This window comes from Cannabis sativa, chromosome 6 (assembly GCF_029168945.1).
Source record: "Cannabis sativa cultivar Pink pepper isolate KNU-18-1 chromosome 6, ASM2916894v1, whole genome shotgun sequence".
NCBI classification, from domain to species: domain Eukaryota; kingdom Viridiplantae; phylum Streptophyta; class Magnoliopsida; order Rosales; family Cannabaceae; genus Cannabis; species Cannabis sativa.
Genome location: NC_083606.1, coordinates 54,532,244 through 54,545,882, shown reverse-complemented (window position 1 = coordinate 54,545,882; position 13,639 = coordinate 54,532,244). Strand labels below are relative to the sequence as shown.

The 13,639-nt window shown below is 30.3% G+C and overlaps 1 long non-coding RNA gene across 3 annotated transcripts; it reads left to right on the top strand.

The window, feature by feature from the left end:
• Positions 1 to 583: 583 nt before the first annotated feature.
• Positions 584 to 12,631, top strand: LOC133038861 (uncharacterized). 3 transcript variants are annotated; one of them, XR_009688423.1, is made up of 4 exons: positions 584 to 701; positions 11,241 to 11,354; positions 11,689 to 11,766; positions 11,873 to 12,627. It is a non-coding gene; the product is annotated as an uncharacterized LOC133038861 (long non-coding RNA). The 3 variants fall into 3 exon arrangements; XR_009688422.1 differs by lacking the exon at positions 584 to 701 and having other exon boundaries at positions 10,285 to 11,354; positions 11,485 to 11,766; positions 11,873 to 12,631; XR_009688421.1 differs by lacking the exon at positions 584 to 701 and having other exon boundaries at positions 10,286 to 11,354; positions 11,873 to 12,626.
• Positions 12,632 to 13,639: the final 1,008 nt, after the last annotated feature.

The window sequence follows — 13,639 nt, the reverse complement described above, 5'->3', positions numbered from 1 at the left end:
ATGGCCCCCTAACTCTCACACAAGGCCCAAAGGAGAGGAATTTAACCTTAATTAAATAAGAGAAATTTACATGATGTACTAACTTTTCCCCATATATTACAAAAATACCGTGACACGCTCACATTTACGTTTTTACTGTGTTTATATTTATTTGGCAGTATACTGCCATTAGTTATAGGTTTTTATATAAGCAAATTTATAAAAGAAAAGGAGCTTAAAACGACATATATAGTAGTATTACTAAAATAAACATATGTGTACGCACCTTTTTTACACACACATTCAAAGATAACTTATTTATCTGCCACATGTCTTTGTTTTGAGGCACCCAACTCATCCCATTCATTCCCACTTTGCCCACAGTTTTTGAAAAAATACACCCACAAATTGAAACCAAACCCACACTATTTGTGTAAAAGTGACTAGTTCTTTATTATTTTTTTTTATTTTAATGATTTAAAAATTATTTAATAATTATTATATTATCTTTGATTAAATGGTTGATGGGATGTGGGCTGTCACAAAAGTGACATGTTTTTTATTTTTATTTATTTATTTAAATAGATTCAAAAATCTCACACCCCATCTCTCACTATTTATCAAACACATTTCCTTCTAAAATATTTGCAGAACAAGAACAACATGAAGTACCTGTTCTTTTTAGAAGATGGGTGGACTCATCTGATGAACATGAAGATAAGGTGTCATGTAATAGTAATTGTTCCTCTTCTGTTCTTCTTCTTCTTCTTCATGGGTCTCTTTCTTTTATTTATTTTTTTTTTCAAAATCCATACACTTATCATTTTTTTCTCACTATCTTCCTGTTGGAAATTATTTTACCAGGATCTTAGATCTACTCACAAGTATGTTTATTAACATCCTAAATATTAACTTTCTAAAACGATAAATTAAACACATATAAAGTTTAAGAAACCTTACATTGGGTGCAGCAGAATATAATGACTCCTTCCGTTCAGATATCTAACCCTTGATTCCTTTCTGTAGCAGAGCGTTATCAATATCTGAACTTGGATCTCTTTCTCTGAATCTTTGATGCTGAAACTCCTTTGCTGATGATCTTTCTTCACGATCTTCCTCACTATGATTGAGGTATCACTTGCTGTGTGTGGGCACTACTCATACACTAAGGATTTCGAAATATTGAAGAAGAAAAGAAGAGAGGGAGTGGTCAGCCAGATAGGGAGAGAGAAGGCTCAGGTTTTTCTCTGAAGGAAAAATAGAAAATTTAAGTGTAATTTTCCTGAAGCCTTCACTATCTATTTATAGCATTCCACTAGGGTTAGGTTTGAATTATTTGGCATTAAAATAATGAAAATATCAGTTTAAATTTCCTACAAAAGTGGCAAGCCCTATACTAGTGGATTTGGGCCTCACTTCTTGCAATTTTGTAGTTTTATCTTTTCTGCATCTGATTTTCTCAAAAACGCCAATTTTCTAATTCAACCATTTAAATGCCAATTCTAACTATTTAATAACTATAAATAATTATTAAATAATATTGTCATTTATCATATTTATTAATTGAACCATACAAAGTATCATAATTAACAAATATGCCCCTATAAACTCTTTCTTCACAATTTCGCCCTTACTTAGTGAAAATTTCACAAATAGACATAGTCTAATTTGAGAATTATAATTGATTAATCAAAACCAATTACATGAGTCTTACAAGCAATATTATCTCAACTAGTGGGGGGACCATGGGTCTATATAACCGAGCTTCCAATAAGTAGATCAAGAATTTAGCACTAAAATTCACTAACTTATTAATTCTTCGTTGAATCCACGCATAGAACTTAGAATTGCACTCTCAGTATATAGAATGCTCTATATGTTCCACCATATAGACACATCATTAGTTATCCATTGTTATAATCCTAATGTGATCAATGATCCTCTATATGAATGATCTACACTGTAAAGGGATTAAATTACCGTTACACCCTACAATGTATTTATTCCTTAAAACACTTGACCCCGTATAAATGATATTTCAGCTTATGTGAAATGAGTACTCCACCATTTATGTTCGTTTGGTCAAGCTCGAAGGAGATCATCCTTTGCTTACTATTCGCCAGATAGAAGCTATAGATTTCATGTTTATGATAGCGCTCCCACTCAATTGCACTACCATGTTCCCAAAAAGTACGTATCACCCTGACCAAAAGGTAGGCTTAACTAACAATTCAAGGAACACGAATAGCCTTTCAAGATTGAGCCTAATCATAACAGGATTAAGAACATTCGATCTAGGATCAACTAGGCGATATTGACTTGAATAGATATTACGGTAAGTTTAATAAATCTAAGTCAAAGTTCAATATCGGTCCCTTCCGATGCATACTCCATGCATCCAACCTGAGCTTTACTTTAACCAATGTTCTGGAAAGAACATAGCACTTCTCCAAGTGCAAGTAAACTCTTGTTGTAGATTATCATATCAGTAAAACCCTGTGTCTGATAAATCTAGGAAACTTTATTCACATAGTCATGTTTACTTTCCAATGTGTTGACGGCACAATAAACAGGATCAAGTATGTGAAAAGGGTTTCAGATGAATTTATACATTATGTACATATAATCATGAAATAAATCATGTGAACCATGCAACATTAAATGTTATTTCTGATCTATATTAATAAGTAAATCTGATTATATTGAAATGAGTTTTATTTAGGGCATAAAACCCAACAAACTCCCACTTGCACTAATATAAAACAAAAAGTGCGTTTCAAATAATCTCAACACCTTGATATGCAAATCAAGTGTAGTAGTAGTAAACTCCTCGTAATAGGATCTGAAAGGTTGAATTAACCACAACCTTTTCTCCACCATTACTCTTCCTTAATCACAAAATCATTGATAATGTGAAATTCCTCTCTATATGTCTACTCTCTTGGGATACTGGATTCTATACCTTTGGCAACTACTTTTGGTTAATCAGGAAATTAACACTAGTAGTTTAAGGCAATTTGGAATGATGCCAAAAATGTATAGAACTTTCCTTAGACTGAATAAGTACCTTTCTGCTGACTTTAACATTCAGTCCCTCTCTGGTAGACCTAGAGACTTCAGATAGGTTTTTACACTTCTCCAAAATCACTATTCCACCCCCAGAGTAACCACCATCTTATCAGAAATATTTACTAGCACAAAGGCAAATTTCGAAATCTGATATGGTGGAGTCTAAGAGTTTTAAACACACCCTTATAGACTAACATATAGTTCCTCTTCTTAATCTTAGGATTTACTTGATTGTCTTCCAATGTTCTTCTCCTGGATTAATCTGATACCTACTCATTACTCCCACTCAACGGAGTGTACGGTCTAAGGCATACATAAGCATATCTAAAACCTCTCACTGTTGATATAAGAAATTCTTTCATGGCTTTATCTTTTCTGGAATAGTTAAGACTTTTCCTTAGATAAATAAAATCTATACCTAAGAAGTTGTGAAGCTTCTATAGATTGCCATTAGAAAGAAAATGCTTCAGCATCTTACTAAAGTAAGTTGCTTGCATTAGAGTAAGTAATTACCAGGTATACCACAAGCCATAGGTTTAGATAAACTCAAACCTATAATACTAGGAACAGGAAGTTTGTTAAGTCCATAGAATAGACTTATTAACTAAAATTTCCTTTTATGTCCTTGTAATAGAAAACTTTAGATTACTCCATGTGAATGGATTAAACCATAGTTCTATTGGCTTTCTTCTTAGTTTCTTATCTTGACAATCCATTACTTGTTTAAACTCACAATGGATTTTAATCACTAGTGTCTCCCAAGTCATAAGAAGGTGAGTTCCTAGAAACTCTCCCACTACGACAAGGCACCGTGAATTATGTCTAAGAAAAACTAAATGGTATTGATCTCTTCGGTTGTGACAAGACAACAGAGATAGTGGGATCATCATATGTTATATAAGATGATAGAACACTTTTGGAATCAAGAAAAATATCTCCATTATTTGCTACTTGTTTTCAGACTTAGTCATTTTCTTAGAAAAGTAGTATTTGTTTGAACAAATACTTTCTTATCTATTGACAATGGGATGGTCCACCCCTAATCACTTAGAATAGCTAACAAACCATGGTTAACAGTTCTAGCTTTTCTTAAGATTTTGATTAGGTCATCCATGAATCTAGTAATGATTTTCATTAAGTAGCCAACCATTACATCATTCTGAAATTGTATTACCATAGAAGGAATTAGGCAACGACAAGTAACTAATCATCAACATGCAACTCGAAATTTCTGGGGAGGTAAGTTTGGATATAATTCAAAAATCAAATTAATGATCTTTGAACTGCATATCTACTAACTATTTCTCCACCCCTATCAGTTCGCAAGATCTTTAACCACTTACCTTAATGGTTTTAACCATTGCTAGAAATTTAAGAAATTTTTCAAACATTTCAAATTTCTTTGCATAAGGTATAATCTAGAGTGGTCGTTTTAAGAATACAACGAAAAACTCATATCCACCCCTGAATGTACATCCATCTGCGAATGAGATGAACTACTTTCAGTGGATATAGGCATATTAACTCTTTGCAGAGATTGATTTTGTCAAATCCACTATGAACAAGATACAAATGCCATAGATTAAAAAAAATGGTAGTGTCTTTTGATGACTTAGGTATAGTTACATCAAAGAGTTCTTAAAATACTTCAAGTGGATCCTGGTCACAGAATACCTAACTCATATTCCATACAGTTTTTATCCAATAATAGAAGATGGATATTAAACACTTGAGAAAGTGTAACTGTATTGTATCTGGAATTAGAAATATAAGAAAATTTCTGTTTGGATTCTAAAATTAAAGTCAAAGACTTAAATTCAACCAAATATAATGAGTAATTCTTTCTTGGACCACCACTACTAATACAAACTCTAAGTCAGATTTGCCCATACAAGTAGGAGATTTCTAAGATTGAGGATTTATATCAATTGGGAATAGAATTTCGGGATTATAATCATATGCATCATTTAATTTCTTAAGAGAAAATATAATGACATGAAATGATTTATAGACCATTCATCCAATGATATGTTTTGAAGCTAATTCGAAATGAATAAGCTAAGAGGAATTAGGATAATTTCGTTTAAAATAAGAATTTAACGATGCTTCGATTAGCGAAAGACAAAGTAATCTTATTTATGTAATCTTCTTGTTTCATATTGTAAAAATACTAGTCTAAGGTGTCATCAATTGATGAACAGTTAGATGTCGCATATACAATACTTATCTTTCGAGATCTTACACTATTATGTATGTCTAATGGTGAAAATCCACTAGGGATTTATCTCATTAGATAAACAAACATGTTAGACCAACAATGAAGATTCGAAATTAAACTACAACTTAATAACAGAAAATAACATGGTTCAATATAAATTCATACACAATTCAGAAATTATAAACATATAGCAAGTAGGAATGACTAGTGAAAATACTAAAACATACAATCCTAAATAATTTCCAAGGTTTTCAACAACCGATACAAAGGTCCGGTAGGCGAGAGTCAAAGCATCATTTATTGAATAGAGTTGTCAGCTCATCTAAAATAGAAACCATTCTAGCAACCTTTTATTCGATCAAAATAAGAATCCAACGTTGTCCCGGTAGGCGAGAGTCAAGGTTATTCTCATTTCATGAGCCTCTACCATTGTTTCATGTTTCATAAGTTTATCTCTAAGTAGTCACCGTAGGGGAGAGTCTAATAGAGACGAAAACTTACAAAACACTTATCAAATGAAATCTTACGGTGTTAAATGCGTTCAACGAATAACCATCCATAGGGGGACGAAGTCTAGCGTCTCGAGGTTATATTGAAAACATTTAACTTTTGTAAGACCAACAATGGAGATCGAATATCTTAATAATAATCAAGCTCATTATTTAAAGTGAGTTGTATTTTCTTTGATTCTCTTTATTTATTCTATTTATTTTAAATATATATTTATTTAATTAAAATTTCCAATTTAGAATTTTTCATTCTAAATTGGAAATTTTAATTTAATATTTATAAATTTTACTTAGATGGATATGAAAATAACATGAATTATTTCCATCTTAGTAATAATTTCCAATAAATATTTAGAAAAATATTCAATTTAAGTTGTTACAAAATTAATATAAATTAATTTACAACTCAAATTTAATTTTCTATAAATATATATTGCATTTCGAAAAATTAAAGTATTTAAGAATACAATTTTCGAAAATGCATGTTAAAATAAAAAATTAATCCTGGAAAAATTATTCTAATTTAATGTTGGCCCAAAATTAATTAATAAAATTAATTTACAACAAAAAATATAATTTTCCTATTTAATTAAATATATAAGAAAAATTTCAAGTATTTAAGTATGATGATGAAAATCAACTTAAATATTAATTTTCTATTTAATTAAATACACTAGAAAAATACTTCAAGCAAAAATATCATCTATCTAGATTTTCCTTTGACTAATTAATTCAATTTCTAATAATATACTTTAATTCAATTTATTTTAAATTAATCAATAAATGAAAAAATCATTGATTTAAGTTGATCCAAGAATTAATTAAAATAAATAATTAATTTACAACTTAATCTATTTTTCAAATAAAATTTGAAATTCCAGCATTTAAGAAATGCAATTTCGAAATTTGATTAATAAAATAAAGAAAAAATATATTTTGAAAATTATTTAAATTTAGTTGAAAAATAAATTTCAACTAAAAATAATTTTCTATTTAATTAAATGTCATGAAAAAGAAATATTTAAGTATGATGATAAAAATCAACTTAGATATTTAATTTTCAAATTAATTAAATGTATTAAATTCAAGAAATAAATAATTAAGTGTAGAGAAGGCTTAATTATTAATCTCTAGTTTAATACTAGGAAAAATATACTTAAAATAAATTGTACCAAAATTAATTAATAAATAATTAATTTCACAATGTATAATATTTCCTATTTAATATTAGAAATAATAAGTAGTCTAGAAATAACTATCTAGAAAATATCTTATTTGACTAAGTATCTTTTCCACAAAATTTGAAAAAATATCTAATTTAAGTTGTATTAGAAAAAATCTAGAACTTAAATATTTTTCAAATTTAATTTTAATTAAATATCAAAAATTAAGTTGTAACCACTTAATTTGAAAATATTCCATTTTAAGTTAATATTCGAAAAAATATTAACTTAAAAAATATTTAAAGAATCTTAATAACCAATGCCTAAAATTCCTCAACTTAATTTTGAAATTTGAAATTCAAAAGATATTCAGATTTAAGTTGGTTAGTTGTAGATAACTAAATTTCAACTTAAATAGGAATATTTAATGAAAAATTTAAATTAAGCTCCAGAAAGAATCTAGATGGTTATAATTCTATATTTAATTAAATACAAGAAAATACATATAGTTTAGCTTAGAATAAAGAATTCTTTAAACTATAATTTTCTTAAATTAATTTCAAAATAAATGAAATTAATTATGTTGCTAATCAATTTTATTAGGTTAAACTAGTTTAATTAACCTAGTACAGTTATTCAAATCAGGCAAATGGGCCTTCACAATTGGGGTGGTTCATGTGAGGGGGTGCTGGGTTCAGTATGTCGTACCCACTTCTATGGCTCCCAACTCTCACACAAGGCCCAAAAGAGAGGAATTTAACCTTAATAAGAACAACTGTTATTAATTGAATAGGCCCAAAAACTAAATGGGCCTAAATAAATTCTATCAATAACTATGATAATTTATTTTAGCAACAACAACCTATATGTATCTATAATCAAATTAAACACATAGGCTCACACAGGCACACTTTGGATGGGTCCTATCATGTTGCTAGGTCATACACAGATGAAAGAAGATTGTAAATTATACCTGTTACAAATTATTATCTTGACCAAGGGAGCCATCAGATCATTAGATCTGGCAAAAAGTAACCATGGCTATTTGCAATCAAGTAATAATAGGTTTTGAAAACTTACACATAAGCTAAAACACATACTCCTGCAACAAGGTTAGTTGGATAGTTGGATGTAGGATTTATTTAATTTTAAATTAAATATTTAATTTCGAAAATAATTAATTAAATAATAAAAAAAAAATTCGAAAATTTTAAAAGAATTTGAAAAAATTCGAAAATTAAAAAAAAAATTAAAATTAAACCTACAATTTTTGAAAAATTAAGTTTCAACCAACCTAAATATCATTTCAAAAATTTGCTAACTACTTTTAAATTTTAAATGTTATTTTATAAATAAAAATTATATAAAAAATTTATTAAGATAAATAAATATCTTTTCAGATTTTAAATTTAATTTAAATAAATAAAATAACAAAATTTAAAAGTTAGCAAAATATCTTACATCTATTTAAAATTACATGATTATAAATATCTTATTTTAAATTTAAATAAGGTCAAAATATCTAAAAAGAAAAAAAAATATCTTAAAAGATAAGATATAATTAAAAATATCTTAAAAGATAAGATATCTTATAAATATCTTAAAAGATTTCATAAATATCTTATAAAATTTGACCTTAAATTTAAAAATAAGATAAGATATAATCAAATTTAAAAATAAGATAGATTTTTAAGCAAGAAGATAGATACTAATTCTATTCAAATTCAAATTACACTAATATCTTGAATTAAATTTAAAAAATATTTAAATTAATTCAAAATGATAATTAGAATTGAATTAGGAATAGTAATAGTATATATACAAAACCATACAAAAAATTGGAAGCTAATTCCATGAAAAAGTATGAAAAATTGAAGAAAAAAGGAAAAATTCGAAACTGTACGGACAGTTCTGCGATCGCAGGAAACTATCAGCACAACTCCGATTTTGTAAAATCTTCAAAAAATCATAACTAATTCAAATAAAATCCAAATTGAGTTCTGTAAAAGGCTAACTTGCTTAATTTTTTCCATACTATCCAATAAAAATAATTCCAGAGATGAAATCGCAATTATTTTTCACGAAAATTTCACAAACATCAATCAATCATCAAATAACACTCAATACAACATGATACCATCCAAAGAAAATACAAAGAATCGTTTTAAAGTCCAAATTTCTTGTAAGTAAATCAATTACCATGGCTCTGAGGCCAGTTGTTGGAAATTATTTTACCAGGATCTTAGATCTACTCACAAGTATGTTTATTAACATCCTAAATATTAACTTTCTAAAACGATAAATTAAACACATATAAAGTTTAAGAAACCTTACATTGGGTGCAGCAGAATATAATGACTCCTTCCGTTCAGATATCTAGCCCTTGATTCCTTTCTGTAGCAGAGCGTTATCAATATCTGAACTTGGATCTCTTTCTCTGAATCTTTGATGCTGAAACTCCTTTGCTGATGATCTTTCTTCACGATCTTCCTCACTATGATTGAGGTATCACTTGCTGTGTGTGGGCACTACTCATACACTAAGGATTTCGAAATATTGAAGAAGAAAAGAAGAGAGGGAGTGGTCAGCCAGATAGGGAGAGAGAAGGCTCAGGTTTTTCTCTGAAGGAAAAATAGAAAATTTAAGTGTAATTTTCCTGAAGCCTTCACTATCTATTTATAGCATTCCACTAGGGTTAGGTTTGAATTATTTGGCATTAAAATAATGAAAATATCAGTTTAAATTTCCTACAAAAGTGGCAAGCCCTATACTAGTGGATTTGGGCCTTACTTTTTGCAATTTTGCAGTTTTATCTTTTCTGCATCTGATTTTCTCAAAAACGCCAATTTTCTAATTCAACCATTTAAATGCCAATTCTAACTATTTAATAACTATAAATAATTATTAAATAATATTGTCATTTATCATATTTATTGATTGAACCATACAAAGTATCATAATTAACAAATATGCCCCTATAAACTCTTTCTTCACAATTTCGCCCTTACTTAGTGAAAATTTCACAAATAGACATAGTCTAATTTGAGAATTATAATTGATTAATCAAAACCAATTACATGAGTCTTACAAGCAATATTATCTCAACTAGTGGGGGGACCATGGGTCTATATAACCGAGCTTCCAATAAGTAGATCAAGAATTTAGCACTAAAATTCACTAACTTATTAATTCTTCGTTGAATCCACGCATAGAACTTAGAATTGCACTCTCAGTATATAGAATGCTCTATATGTTCCACCATATAGACACATCATTAGTTATCCATTGTTATAATCCTAATGTGATCACTGATCCTCTATATGAATGATCTACACTGTAAAGGGATTAAATTACCGTTACACCCTACAATGTATTTATTCCTTAAAACACTTGACCCCGTATAAATGATATTTCAGCTTATGTGAAATGAGTACTCCACCATTTATGTTCGTTTGGTCAAGCTCGAAGGAGATCATCCTTTGCTTACTATTCGCCAGATAGAAGCTATAGATTCCATGTTTATGATAGCGCTCCCACTCAATTGCACTACCATGTTCCCAAAAAGTACGTATCACCCTGACCAAAAGGTAGGCTTAACTAACAATTCAAGGAACACGAATAGCCTTTCAAGATTGAGCCTAATCATAACAGGATTAAGAACATTCGATCTAGGATCAACTAGGCGATATTGACTTGAATAGATATTACGGTAAGTTTAATAAATCTAAGTCAAAGTTCAATATCGGTCCCTTCCGATGCATACTCCATGCATCCAACCTGAGCTTTACTTTAACCAATGTTCTGGAAAGAACATAGCACTTCTCCAAATGCAAGTAAACTCTTGTTGTATATTATCATATCAGTAAAACCCTGTGTCTGATAAATCTAGGAAACTTTATTCACATAGTCATGTTTACTTTCCAATGTGTTGACGGCACAATAAACAGGATCAAGTATGTGAAAAGGGTTTCAGATGAATTTATACATTATGTACATATAATCATGAAATAAATCATGTGAACCATGCAACATTAAATGTTATTTCTGATCTATATTAATAAGTAAATCTGATTATATTGAAATGAGTTTTATTTAGGGCATAAAACCCAACACTTCCTCCTTAAGTTCTCTTACTCTCTCCATTAACATATAAATTTTTTATTTTATTTCTTGTTCAGTTCTTCTTCTTCATCTTCTTCTCATTTTTTAGTTTTTCTAATTTTTAATCACACTTTTGGGGGGAAATAAAAGAGTGGTTTTTTTTTTTATTTTGATTTTCTAGATCTGTTCTTGCAAATATAGGTTATGGTACTTCAAAGAACACTAAATCAAAAAATACCCTCAATCTGTGTTGGAGAACTCCGACTCCGATTTTGAGTTTGAGCCAAAGTTCCAAAGTCTCCCAAATCTGATAAGGTTTTTTTTCTATTGATCTTGTGTTGTTTTAAGAGTTTTTTCAAGTTGATTATATTTCCTATTTTTTTTTCTTGCATGTTTTTTTTTTTTTGTTAGTCTTATTTTATAGTTTTCTGTTTGTTGCAAACAGCCGAAAGAAAGTTCAAAAGTCTCCCAAATCTTATAAGGTTTTTTTCTATTGATCTTGTGTTGTTTTAAGAGTTTTTTCAAGTTGATTATATTTCCTATTTTTTTTTTCTTGCATGTTTTTTTTTTGTTAGTCTTATTTTATAGTTTTCTGTTTGTTTGACTCTGTGTCTTGTTCTTGTTTTGGTTTTATTTTGTTAACTCTTAGGGAAAGAGTAAATACCAAGTGAAGATTGTTCAATCAACTGATCTGTTCGAAGACATAATTAGGAAAAGGGTTGTCGAGGTGTGTAATTTCATTATTTTAGTTTTAATATTTTTTTATGCTTGTTTTTTATGTTCTTTATTTTTTTTGTGTTGTTTTAGTAGTGTTTTCTTATGTTTTTTTATAGGATGGGAATCCAAGTACACCCGATCGAAATACTACCATTCCAAAGTTTTTTCATGCTTGTTTTTTTTTTTATATTCTGTAGTTTTTTTGTGTTGTTTTAGTAGTGTTTTCTTATATTTTTTTTTATAGGATTGTTGTTGATTTAATAATTTTTTCTCTTTGCCAGATTTTATGGTTTTTTTCCTAGTGTTTCTATGATTCTGGTGTTGATTTGTCCGTCCCCAACCACGAAGGAGGTGTCGTTTGTGCTTTATTACTGTTAACAGTATAAAAGTAAATATTTTAGGTCTGAACAGTATGAAAGAAAAAAAAAAGGGGCTTGGACAGTAAAAAAGAAATTATTGCCGTGTGGCAGTATTATTGTAAAACTTGGGGAAAAAAAACAGTATTTTTGTAAGTTTCCCTTAAATAATTGTTATTCACCGAATAGGCCCAATACTAATTGGGCCTAAATAAACTATCATATGGGTGATATTTTATTTTAGCAACCTAATCCATTTAAATATCTACAAATAAATGGGCTTCCTATATGCATCTAAGCCCAGAAGCAAACATATAGACTTATACATGTCAAACTGATTTGGATGGGCCCTATCATGTTTTTAGGTTTGCATAGATGAAATAAATACAAAATTTACCTGTTACAAATTTCTTATAGAATCTATTGAAAATTGAACTATGATTAAAATCAGATCATTGGATCTGTCAACAAGTTAATCATAGCAATTTAGATCAAATAAATAATAGTGTGACAGTCAGTAGTCTCGTGATCTGTAAGGGGAAACACCGGGTAAGCTGTGCAATCCCACACCACCTGGGGAAGGTCAAGTGGGATGATTCTGAGACTGTGTAGGTATGGGACTACACAGTTGAAGAGGGCTTAAATGGATTGATTGGTACTACCTATATCAACAAGGTGCATCTTGTTTTTCGGTAGCCCATCTCGAAAGAACTCCATAGTTAAGCGTGCTTGGCCTGGAGCAATTTCAAGGATGGGTGACCTCCTGGGAAGTTTTCCCAGGATGCGTGCGAGTGAGGACAAAGCACGCTGAAAACACTCGTGTTGGTCTGTAGGGTCAGTCATCTGTCCATGAAGCAGCCAGAGTGACGTACTCGTGTATAACAGCCATTCATTCCGTGGTTGTAAGGACCCAATGGAGGCTTGAAGCGGGGACGTTACAAATGGCATCAGAGCCTTGACCCAGCCGAAAGAGTGGTCGACGAGGACGTCGGACCCTATAAGGGGGGGTGATTGTGACAGTCAGTAGTTCCGTGATCCGTAAGGGGAAACACCGGGTAAGCTGTGCAATCCCACACCGCCTGGGGAAGGTCAAGTGGGATGATTCTGAGACTGTGTAGGTATGGGACTACACAGTTGAAGAGGGCTTAAATGGATTGATTGGTACTACCTATATCAACAAGGTGCATCTTGTTTTTTGGTAGCCCATCTCGAAAGAACTCCATAGTTAAGCGTGCTTGGCCTGGAGCAATTTCAAAGATGGGTGACCTCCTGGGAAGTTTTCCCAGGATGCGTGCGAGTGAGGACAAATCACACTGAAAACACTCGTGTTGGTCTATAGGGTGAGTCATCAGTCCATGAAGCAGCCAGAGTGACGTACTCGTGTATAACAGCCATTCGTTCCGTGGGTGTAAGGACCCAATGGATGCTTGAAGCGGGGACGTTACAAATAGGTTTGTTAAAAAAAATTTGGATAAACAATTAAATAAAACAAACACAATATCCATGTAACAATATGTGAAATAAGAT